The sequence below is a fragment of the Schistocerca piceifrons genome, chromosome 3 (assembly GCF_021461385.2).
Source record: "Schistocerca piceifrons isolate TAMUIC-IGC-003096 chromosome 3, iqSchPice1.1, whole genome shotgun sequence".
NCBI classification, from domain to species: Eukaryota; Metazoa; Arthropoda; class Insecta; order Orthoptera; family Acrididae; genus Schistocerca; species Schistocerca piceifrons.
Window position 1 is genome coordinate 117,666,173 of NC_060140.1, and position 13,081 is coordinate 117,679,253.

Below are 13,081 nucleotides of genomic sequence, written 5' to 3' on the forward strand. Positions count from 1 at the left end.
CACATGTGTCTAGCAAGCAGGAGACCCGGCTTCGAATCCCGGTCTGGCATAAATTTCAAATTTCCCGATTGATTTAGATCAATGCTCACTACGGGCTAATTCTTTGATTCCTCTGCGTCCAGAGAAAAATTGTTTAAATAAGAAAAACATTTTTAATGCAATGCGTTCTTAAAACGGACTGAAAAGTATAAAATAATTTGTCATAGCAACTAACAGATTTCTAACCCCATAAAGACTGAAAATTTGTGCTTGTGAATTTTTCTTAGTTATGAGAAAGCTTGAACAAATTAAAAAGGAAAACATGGGACGCATGCAATATCTAACTGATGCATGAATAACTCACCTCCTTACTCTTATCTACCGTATGCGCCCCACATTTTTCGTTCTAAATTCTAGAAGTATTTTCAAAAACACCAATTTTCAGGGCTATCTGTATTACGTTAGAGATTTTTATGGGGCTCGGAGAATTTATTTTATACTTTTTAGTCCGTTTTAAAATCGGGGTTAATCAAAAAGCTTTTATTTAAATAATTACTTTCGATTCCAGTTTAGATTATACTTACATCGTTTGAAAACAAATAATTTTTATCTGAAATGTGCAAATGTCAAGTGCCCTACATCCAGCACCACCCTATGCAAAAGAAATTTAACTTTCCGTTCTTTATGAGGAAAGTAACGAAAGATCGCTTATTTCATAATGGTACACAAAAAGACTATCTGATGGTGTTGCAAGCCAACATCGATCGCAGAGTCGTTCATTATTTGATGTCTAGGGGATTTGCGATTGACGTGTCTGAGAAATGGATAACAGCCTCGGGGAAAATTGATGAATGTCAGCTGAGTGCAAAATGGGCTCCACATGACGGCTAAATGAGCATTAGGTCCTCTGCGATGCGGTAATGCGAGACTAATCAGGACGTGCCCACAGCCAACCCGTCAAGCGCTAATGGTCGTGAAATTCCCGGTTAGAGTGTTACGTGGCGTTTATTAGCAATTATCCCTACAACTGCATCCCCCGTTATTCGATAATGCGTCATTATTCAGGATGAGACATTGATTGAACGCAGCCGATTGGCACAGATTTAGGAACGATGCCTTATGGGCCGTTACTAGCTCCTGCGCCATTTTGTTGAGCCACCCCTTCATATGTGACCAACAACACCAGCACAAAGAAAGAAAAAAATTGTACATACGTTTTCACTCCGTCCACTGTGCTTTTCGTAAGTCACAACACCATCTCCAGGTCGATTAAATTGTATTTTAAATTCTGAAATGAACAAATGGCGTGCGTGGCGTGCGTGTTACGTAGTCTTAATCTGCCAGGAAATTTTAAACGATCACACATTCTGCTGCAAAGTGAAATATACTACACTACTGGCTATTAAAATTGCTACACCACGAAGATGACGTGCTACAGACCCGAAATATAACCAACAGGAAGAAGATGCCGCGATATGCAAATGATTAGCTTTTCAGAGCATTCACACAAGGTTGGCGCTGGTGGCGACACCTACAACGTGCTGACACGAGGAAAGTTTCCAACCGATTTCTCATACACAAACAGCAGTTGACCGGCGTTGCCTGGAGAAACGTTGTTGTGCTGCCTCTTGTAAGAAGGAGAAATGCGTACCATCACGTTTCCGGATTGTAGCCTATCGCGATTGCGGTTTATCGTATGGCGACATTGCTGCTTGCGTTTGTCGAGATCCAATGACTGTTAGCGGAATATGGAATCGGTGGGTTCAGCAGGGTAATACGGGACACCGTGCTGGATCCCAACGGCCTCGTATCACAAGCAGTCGAGATGACAGGCATCTTATCCGCATGGCCGAACCGGATCGTGCAGCCACGTCTCGATCTCTGAGTCAGCAGATGGGGACGTTTGCGAGAGAACAACCGTCAGCTCGAAGACTATAGCTGCGGTTACCCTTGACGCTGCATCACAGACAGGAGCGCCTGCAATGGCGTACTCGACGACGAACCTGGGTGCACGAATGGCAAAACGTCATTTTTTCGGATGAATCAAGGTTCTGTTTACAGCATCGTGATGGTCGTATCCGTGTTTGGCGACATCGCGGTGAACGCACATTGGAATCGTGTATTCGTCATCGCCATACTGGCATATCACCCGGCGTGATGGTATGGGGTGCCTTGGTTACACGTCACGGTCACCTCTTGTTCGCAATGACGGCACTTTGAACAGTGGACGGTACATTTCAGATGTGTTACGACCCGTGGCTCTACCCTTCATTCGATCCCTGCGAAACCCTACATTTCAGCAGGATAATGCACGACCGCATGTAACAGGTCCTGTACGTGCCTTTCTGGATACAGAAAATGTTCGACTGCTGCCCTGGCCAGCACGTTCTCCAGATCTCTCACCAATTGGAAACGTCTGGTGAATGGTGGCCGAACAACTGGCTTGTCCCAATACGCCAGTCACTACTCTTGATGAACTGTGGTATCGTGTTGAAGCTGCATTGGCAGCTGTACCTGTACACGCCATCCAAGCTCTGACTCATTGCCCAGGCGTATCAGGGCCGTTATTACGGCCAGGGTACTGATTTCTCAGGATCTATGCACCCGCATTGCGTGAAAATGTAATCACTTGTCAGTTATAGTATAATATATTTGTCCAATGAATGCCCGTTTATCATCTGTATCTCTTCTTGGTGTAGCAATTTTAATGGCCCGTAGTTTATAATGTCCACTTTCTTTATAATTGGCGAATATCCTGGCGTAGGAAGGCAAATTTAACGTGTCTCCTCTTGCATTCTTACTGTTTTTTAATTTTTAAGTGTTCATTGTTTCAGACATGCATACATATCGGAAGGAAGGGGCACTGCGGCTACTACGGCCGTTATGGAATACATAAATTACATTCATATTTCCGAATATGGACAATGATCAGCTGAACAGTGGAATAACGACAATGAAAATTTGTGCCCCCCGATCCTGGGAAGCGGATTTACCGCTTATCTCGTGTGGTCGCATTATCACTGTACAGCTGATTGGTGTCCATATTCGCAATTGCGAAAACATTTCATGTGTTCCGGCGTAACGACAAACGCCGGCACGAAGATGAAGAACGCAAGAGCAGAGAAGGCTGTGAGACGACGTCAGCCAATAACAGTTCGCTGAGTAGGACCAGACCACGTCAGGAGGAACCTCTAGCCGAAGAGAATACAAGCGGCGCTCCTGCCAGACTCGGCGGGACAGTAGAAGACGGACACTGGTAGACCCGGACTAGAAGAGAGCACTTTAACAGCTGTTACTTGTGATCCGTATCCATTACTTGCATGGATATTGTATACAGCCGGAGGCATTGATTATTTGCATGACGCCAAGACCTTGAGACATGGCATTGTAAACCAAAGTTAAGTATTGTCAATCTAAGGCTCTACCACTGAGCTACCCAAGCACGACTCTCGCCCTTTCCTCACAGCTTCAATTCCGCCAGTACCTCGTCTCCTACCTTCCAGACTTCGCTGATACTCTTCTGCATACCTTGCAGAACTACCACTCCTGGAAGAATGGATATTGCGAAGACATGGCTTAGCGACAGCATAGGTGATGTTTCCAGGATGAAATTTTTACTCTCCAGCGGAGTGTGCGCTGATATGAAGCTGTGAGGACGGGGCGTGTGTCGTGCTTGGGTAGCTCAGTGGTAGAAAACTTGCCCGCTAAAGGCAAAGGTCCCGAGTTCGAATCCCGTTCTGGCGCACAGTTTTAGACTGCCAGGAAGTTTCATATCAGCGCACACTCCGCTGCACAGTGAAAATTTCATTCTCATTGTCAGTCTACTTTATTGTAATAAAAACCATTAATGTGATTTGCTTGAATTGTTGTACACCTGTCCCAGAATGCAGCAGCCTATAGGCACCCTATAAGAGACGAGTGGGCAGTACCCCACATCATGTACTTCGTAAGCGCCGTAGAAGGCGCAGTGCATGTTCCTTCAGACATGCATGATTGTCCAAAGGAACATTACATCATACTTTTCAACAACACAGTAACTACAATATCTTATTCATCCGCAAATATCGGGCAAGTCACTTTCAATTAAAATCTCTCCCCTGTGTGGGAATACTCATAATGGATGTACGAGTGCAGTTTATAGACTCATGGTTGACGACATACAGGAGTTTGGTTGTGGTGCAGAAGTGTGCTCGGATAGCCTAATGATAAGGTGACTGCTCGTGATAAGCGGGAAGTCCAGGTTCGAGTCCCAGCTCAACACAAGTTTTCATTGTCATCATTCCATTGTACAGCTGGTAGTTGTCCATATTCGCTACCGGAAAACATATGATGGATTTATATTTCTGTTCTGCTGTAATCTGGCCGCAATGAATTGTTAGTCAGAGAATCTGCGACATGCAAACTTTAATATTGCTCACTGAATTCCCTAGTCTTTATAATGAAACAGTTTATTTATTTATCCAAGTCCAAAAGCACTAAAACGCAATTAAATTAAAACTACCGCCTAACATTAATAACTGGCAGAATTTGAGACTTTTTGAATCCAATGATCAGCAGTCAGAACAATCATTCACTGCAAATAATTCTTCCATGCCACAGGGTGCGCTCAGAATATTGCAAACCAACAACTGTTGAGAGTCCTGTCTTGCCAGACACTCACATAGCTGACACCCCACTACTTCAAATTAGTCTTGCAGCTTCTCACCCCAGTTCTCAGTCTGACGAGGGTCTTCCACGCCTAATACATCTTCAAACAATATTCGGATGTACCTCATGGTGTCAGGAAGTATTCTGCTACACATACACATAATCTGCTCCCTGTTACCTCAAGATGACGATGAGCTTCATGTGAGTGCGTGAATATTTTCTTGATGTTGATTCATAGGCAAGTTATTACATCAAAAAATGGAACTACAAATACACGGATCAGCCAGAACATCATGACCACCGACCTACTGTCGATATAAACCCGTCCAGGTGATAGCAGCGTCACCTGGCGAGGAATGACTGCTAGTTAGACACACGTACGGTGCATGTAGCATATCGAGCGTGCTGTCCGTGTCTAGAATGAGGAAGGCGCGTCTTCAATACGTACCTGAACTTAGATGAAACTAAGCCCTCCCTGTTAATCGAGTGGTCTAACACACGGTTTTCCGGAGTGGGAAGGAGAGCCTGGTCGCCGGCACGAATCTACCCGACGGATTTGTGTCGAGGTCCGGTGAGCCGGCCAGTCTGTGGATGCTCTTTAGGCGGTTTCCCATCTGCCTCGGCAAATGCGGGCTGGTTCCCCTTATTCCGCCGCCTCAACTACACTATGTCGGCGATTGTTGCGCAAACAAGTTCTCCACGTGCGTGTACACCACCATTACTCTACCACGCAAACGTAGGGGTTACACTCGTCTGGTGTGAGACATTCCCTGGGGGGGGGGGGGAGGAGGGGGGGTCCGAACCGGACAATAACCCTGGGTTCGGTGTGGAGCGGCGGAGGGGTGAAATGGACTGCGGTAGTCGTCGTGGGGTTGTGGACCACTGCGGCTAGGGCGGGGATGGAGCCTCTCTGTCGTTTCTAGGTCCCCAGTTAACATACAATACAATACAATACAAGGTGAAACAATGTTCAGCCGTGGGGATGGGCAGCCATCTCTCATTAAAGATGTCTGACGACCTAGGTTGGGCAGACTAATAAAACAAGGTAGGCGATGAACTGTGGCGGAACTAAAATCAGACTTTAATGATTGGCAGAGTACAAGTATGTCTAAACACACTGATCACCGAACACTGCTGACAATGGGCCTGCGCATCCGACTATCCGTGCATGTGCCAGTGTCAACACCACGACATCGGCAACTATGAATCAAATGGGCACGTGACCATCTGCTCTGGACGTTGGCACAGTGGCAGACCATTGCATGGCTCTTCATCATGCCGATGGGAGGACGCGAATTCGTCGTCTTCCAAGGGAACAGCTCCTTGACCCTTGCACTGTTGAATGGACAAGTTGGCGGCGGCTCCATTATGCTCTGGGGAACATTCACGCGTCCAGTTCACAGCACCATGACGGCCAAGAAGTAGTACACTGGTTGTAGACCACGTACAACCCTTCCTGACGATCATGTTTCTCGGCGACATACTCATTTTTCAACGAGATAATGCGCTATGTCACAAGGTCAGGAGTGTGATGGAGTGAATCAAGAGTGGTGAGTTCCTGTTGATGTGCTTGCCCGCCAACTCGCCGGATCTGAGCCCAACTGGACACATCTGGGTTGTATCTGAAGGCGGCATGAGAGTTCATCGCCTCCCTACCCGCAATTTACGAGAATCAGGTGACCTGTGTGTCCAGATGTGGTGCCAACTCCCTCCAGCGCCCCACCAAGGCCTCATTGCTTCCATGCCACCACACGTCTTTGCTGTTATCGTCGCTAAAGCTGGACAAAGCGGCTATTAAGTAGTTGGTCATAATGTTCCGACTGATGACCGTATATTGCACAATTCGACCAGCAGGCCAAATAGACCCCCACAATGAGGCCGCTTTCAAACCCCGCGAGGTAGTTGCTGATAACGCTGTCTCAGGCGAGTGCTCACCATCTTACGCTATTCATGCGCTGTGGTGGCCGTTCTGTCTGACACAGAGAACTGCAATTTAATCGTTTATATACGTTTCGGTGGTGTGTATGTGTACGAAGTTTCACTGACGTCCGGTCACCACTTATGGGTGCTTCATTTTTTTTCCCACTTGCTGACTTGTGCAGCTTGCCGTGAAACTGATTATAAATTATTGCGCATCATGTTCAAGAGTAAAACTGCGTCGTATTATAAACTTTTAAATCTTGGAACTCTGCACAGAAGAAAACTTCGCTAACCACTCCGCAGTAAGTGAAGCGACACATTGCCTGGAAAAGTCTAATCTATGTTATGCTGAGTTTGGAAACCGATAACCTAACACAGCAACGTTTGGCTCGAAAGAATGGGACCACCGACCTGTCTTAAGAGGTTAAAGATGAAAGTATGAATGAAAACTAACGAGAAATGCTTCGATATGTGACAGACACATATGGTGTAAATACCAACTGAACTTAAGATTAATGAAAGCAATATTAAAGGGGTCGCAGAAACAGCACTAACAGTGAATCGAGCCGGCTTATCAGTAATCTCAAATTAATAGCTGTTAGTGTTTATCAGTAATCTGGTTATCAAACTGCCTCCCGGAACCGTCTGCGTTATTTGGTGAGAGGGCATATCACGTATTTAGATAACAATGTAAAACAAACAGTCTTCGTTGATAGTATTGTGGAAGCAAGCTGTGCGGCGTGGTTCCTCTTAAACTGCGGACGTGTCCTACAAGGCTAAAACAGTTTTGGGAATACGCTGTGAAATAAAGAAGTACATAGCTGAATTATAAAGTAGTTAAATTTTTTTGATGTTTTCTCCGTTAACTCTTTTAAACAGAAATAATAAACAATGCGCATGTTTCCTACGCGGTGTAAGCAGTAAATGATTCTAATGATTCTGTTGACATCATTGACATCTGAATTTTCTTTTCTCTAAGACAGCAAAATGCAACACTTCAGAATACATTCTGCAACCATCTCGTGTGTGCACACAGCTTATAAAGAAACTCTTGTTTATGTACCACCAACGGCTTCAGTATCACAACGTGAGTTTCAGAGGATCTCAGATTCGATTCTCTAATATGTTAGCATATACTGATAGACTAACTCGTCCGGCCTACAATGAACTGTTAGAGGTACGCTTCGTACTACCGTTTTCTTCCGTAGAACATTCACAAATTATTGCAGTTTACCTGACAAGAATGTCACATGAACAGTACATGTATGTGTTGGGCTGTGCCAGCATGTCGCCTATTTAAGACAGATGGATGACAGCCTTACACAATGAAGACAGGATTATTCACGAATTGTTACCGACGTAATAATAATTGGAATTTGACGGAGTTAATTACAACAATAAAACCTCACAGAAGCTAGATACACTGCTCAGCCAGCACATTATCACCACCCACCCGCTGTTTGGTCTCTTCCCCCAAACAACCCCAACCACCCACCCAAGCCGGCCGGAGTGGCCGTGCGGTTCTAGGCGCTACAGTCTGGAACCGAGCGACCGCTACGGTCGCAGGTTCGAGTCCTGCCTCGGGCATGGATGTGTGTGATGTCCTTGGGTTAGTTAGGTTTAAGTAGTTCTAAGTTCTAGGCGACTGATGACCTCAGAAGTTAAGTCGCGTAGTGCTCAGAGCCATGTTGAACCACCCACCCAACAGCCGCTATGTCGACCTTTGACAGGGGTAACAGCGGCGACGTTCGTGGCATGAAAGTAATGGGGCCTCGGTAGGTCTCTGGAGGGACTTGCCACCACATCTGCACACACAAGTCACCTGATTCCCGTACATTCGGTGGACAGGGACGATGAGCTCTGACGCTACCCTCAATCACATCTCATATGTGTTCTATTGGGTTCAGATCTGGCGAGTTGAGGGACCAGTTCGCCACTGTGTTCTTCGAACCACTCCATAACACTCCTGGGCTTGTGACAGGGCAAAATGTTGTTGAAAAATGCTACTGCCGTCGGGAGACACGATCGTCATGAAGGAAGGCTCCTATGTGGTCTGCAACCAGTTTATGATACTCCCTTGTCCGCCATGGCGCCTTGCACGAGCTCCACTGGACCCATGGATGCCCACGTCAACGTCCCCCAGAGCATAATGGAGTCACTGCCAGCTTGTCTCTGTCCAGCAGTACAGGTGTCAAGGAGCTCTTCCCCTGGAAGACAACGGATTCGCGGCCTCCCATCGGCATGATGAAGAAGGTATCGAGATTTATCAGTCCATGCAACACTTTGGCACTGCGCCAACATCCAGGGCCGATGGTCACGTGCCCTTTTCAATCGTAGTCGCCAATGCCGTGGTGATGATGATGTTTGGTTTGTTGGGAGCTCAACTGCCCTGTTATCGGCGCCTGTACAAAGTCCTAATTTTTTCAGAGTCCTATTTTTTAGACAGTCCAGTCTAGCTACTGTCACGAATGATGATGATGATGGTGATGATGATGAAATGATGAGGACAACACAAACAACCTGCCGGCCGCGGTGGTCTAGCGGTTCTGGCGCTGCAGTCCGGAACCGCGGGACTGCTATGGTCGCAGGTTCGAATCCTGCCTCGGGCATGGGTGTGTGTGAAGTCCTTAGGTTAGTTAGGTTTAAGTAGTTCTAAGTTCTAGGGGACTTATGACCTAAGATGTTGAGTCCCATAGTGCTCAGAGCCATTAAAACACAAACAACCAATCCCCAGGCAGAGAAAATCCCCATCCAAGCCAGGAACCGAACCTGGGACCCTGTTATCTATAGGTAGCAATCCTAGCCACTAGACCACGAGCTGCCGAGACAATGTCATAGTGTTAACATTGGCATATGCATGGGTCGTCAGCTACGAACTCCCATTATTAGGAGTGTTGTGTGCACTTTGTGTTCAGATGTACTCTGCCCAGCATTAATGTCTGCTGTTGGTTCCGCCATAGTTCGCCACCTGCCCAGTTTTACAGTCTGTGCAACCTACGTCGTCTGACATCTGCAATGAGGAGTGGCTGTCCAACTCCACGACATTTGGAGATGGTTTCGCCTTGGTTTCGACACATGTTAAAGACACTGACCACACCACTCCTCGAACAGCCAACAAGTCGTACAGTTTCCGAAAAGCTCATACCAAGCCTCCAGGCCATCACAATCTGCCGTCGGTCAAAGTCAGATACTTCACGGGCCTTCCTCACTCTACACACGGACAGACCGCTGACTGATACCACATCCACAAATGGCTCAAATGGCTCTGAGCACCATGGGACTTAACTTCTGTGGTCATCAGTCCCCTAGAACTTAGAACTACTTAAACCTAACTAACCTAAGGACATCACACACAGCCATGCCCGAGGCAGGATTCGAACCTGCGACCGTAGCAGTAGCGGTTCCGGACTGAGCGCCTTAACCGCGAGACCACCGCGGCCGGCTTATACCACATCCACCCTGCATGTGTCTGACTAGCATTCACTCCTCTCCAGGTGACGCTGCTGTCGTCTGGCCGGGTTTATATCGATGGTAGGTCTGTGGTCACAACATTCTGGCTGACCAGCGTACATGTCTCTCTCCACAGCTAACAGATGAATGAAGATTTTGCCACGTCTTTGTAACAACCGCAACTTTTAGCTAACAATAATTCATGTTAACAAAGTTCTCGTATTGTCATATTGAAGAAATTCGAGAGATATCGTTTTACCCAGAATACATTAGGGAATTATGGTGAACGGCCCCCTTATTTTCGCTTGTGTTGTAGTATATTGTGGACATACACTACGTGATCAACAATATGCGGACACCTGCTAAAACATAGTTTTTCAAATTAGGTGCATTGTGCTGCCACCTACTACCAGGTACTGCAAATCAGCGACCTCAGTAGCCGTTAGACATCGTGAGAGACCAGAATTGGGCGCTCCGTGGAACTCACTGCCTTCGAACGTGGCCAGCGGATTAAGTGTCACTTGTACCATACGTCTGTACACGAGATTTCCACACTCCTAAACATCCCTAGGTCCACTGTTTCGGATGTGATAGTGAAGTGGAAACGTGAAGAGACCCGTACAGCACAAAAGCGTACAGGCTGACCTCGTCTGGAGACTCACAGAGACCGCCGACAGTTGAAGAGGGTCGTAATGTGTAAAAGGCAAACATCTATCGAGACCATCACACAGGAATTCTAAATTGCATCAGGATAGACTGGAAGTAGTGTGACAGTTAGGCGGGAGGTGAGAAAACTTGGATTTCATGGTCGAGCGGCTGCTCATAAGCCACACATCACGCCGGTAAATGCCAAACGACGCCGCGCTTGCTGTAAGGAGCGTAAACATCGGACGATTGAACAGTGGAAAAATTTTGAGTGGAGTCACGAATCACGGTACACAATGTGCCGATCCGATGGCAGGGTGTGGGTATAGCGAATGCCCGGTAACATCATCTGCCAGCGTGTGTAGTGCCAACAGTAAAATTCGGAGGCGGTGGTGTTATGGTGTGGTCGTGTCTTTCATGGAGGGGGCTTGTACCCACTGTTATTTTGCGTGGCACTATCACTACATTGATGTTTTAAGCACCTTCTTGCTTCCCACTGTTGAAGAGCAATTCGAGGATGGCGATTGCATCTTTCACCACGATCAAGCACCTGTCCATAATGCACGGCCTGTGGCGGAGTGGTTACACGACAATAACAGCTGTGTAATGGAGTGGCCTGCACATAGCCCTGACCTGAATCCTATAGAACACCTTTGGGATGTTTTGGAACGCTGACGTCGTGCCAGGCGTCACCGACCGACATCGATTCTTCAGTGCAGCACTCCGTGAAGAATGGGCTGCCATTCTCCAAGACTGAACGTATGCCTTCGAGAGTGGAAGCCGTCATCAAAGCTAAGAGTGGGCCAAAACCATATTGAATTCCAGCATTACCGATGGAGGGGGCCAAGAACTTGTAAGTCATTTTCAGACAGATGTCCGGATACTTTTAATCATATGGTGTACTACCTTCATGCGGTGTGTATTTGCTACAATGACTGCTGCGTGGTAGATCCAGTAACAACAGGCAACTTTGTCTGTAATCATATTCGCGTATGCAGAAGTCAAGGAAAAGGAGCACGATTCTCCAGCTCCGTTTTTGGCCCACGCTATTACCCAGAATTAATAGCTGCCATTATGCTCGTAACCTATATAGCTGGAGACCTTATTTTATGGCAGCCATGCGGCTCCGCTGCGACGCCGGTAAAAAGCGAGCAGCTAACGTCGGCCGTAGCACCAGCCGCAACACAATGAACGACAAGGTGACTGCATTTAGCAAAAGCGGGGGTAGCTGATTCTGGTTCTATTGAGCTGCTCTGAGAAGCCAGTCAGTGGTTCGTGCTGCCTTTGGTGAAACGGGTTATAATACAACGTGTTGGTCAACCCAAATTTATAAAGTGTAAATGTCCGCGTAATCAAGTTGTGACCTAATGTCGTTATGTTACACTGAATGATCAGAAGTGTTCTTTAATAGTGATTAATTCCATGTGTTGGATTCTCAGGTGAAAGGAATGAAGCTAAATTCATTGTGAAACAATCAATAACGCTCCACTCATATACTCACCCTGTACCTTACAGTACTTCAAATATGGAAAAACCACGATCAAGAAAGTTAAATAAACATTATTCTCTGTCAATAAATGCTGCTGTCGCACCACAAAAAAGGCGAATTTTCTCGTTTGTAAAAGAGTTTGACCCAAAATTGGTGAACCTAAATTCTCATTCCGCCTTCCTCATCACAAATGTTTCATGCAAACATATTCGCGCTCATTTAACATTGTTGTTGTTGTTATGCTCTTCAGTCCAGAGACTCGTTTGATGTAGCTCTCCTTACTACTCTATCCTGTGCAAGCTTCATCATCTCCCAGTACCTACTGCAACCTACATCCTTCTGAATCTGCTTAGTGTATTCATCTCTTGGTCTCCCTCTACGAATTTTATTCCCCACGCTTCTCTCTAGTACTAAATTGGTGATCCCTTGATGCCTCAGAATTTGTCCTACCAACCAATCCCTTCTTCTAGTCAAGTTGTGCCACAAATTTCTCTTCTCCTCAATTCTGTTCAATACCCCCTCATTAGTTACGTGGGCTATCCATCAAATCTTCAGCATTCTTCTGTAGCACCACTTCTCGAAAACTTCAATTCTCTTCTTGTCTAAGCTCTTAATTGTCCATGTTTCATACTGGCTCAACTCCATACATTCCATATAAATACTTTCAGAAAAGACTATCGTAACAAGTGTGTACTCGATGTTAACAAATTTCACTTCTTCAGATACGCTTTCCTTGATCGCTAGCCTACATTTTAACATCCTCTCTTCTTCGACCATCATCGTTTATTTTGCTGGCCAAATAGCAAAACCTATTTACTGCATTAAGTGTCTCGTTTCGCCATCTAATTCTTTTAACACAGAACATTCTAAATCCTTTTACCCAGCCTCTCTTTGTAGTGAAGCCTTCATACTCAGCATCTCCCTGTCACTGCCTCTGTTTATATATGTCAC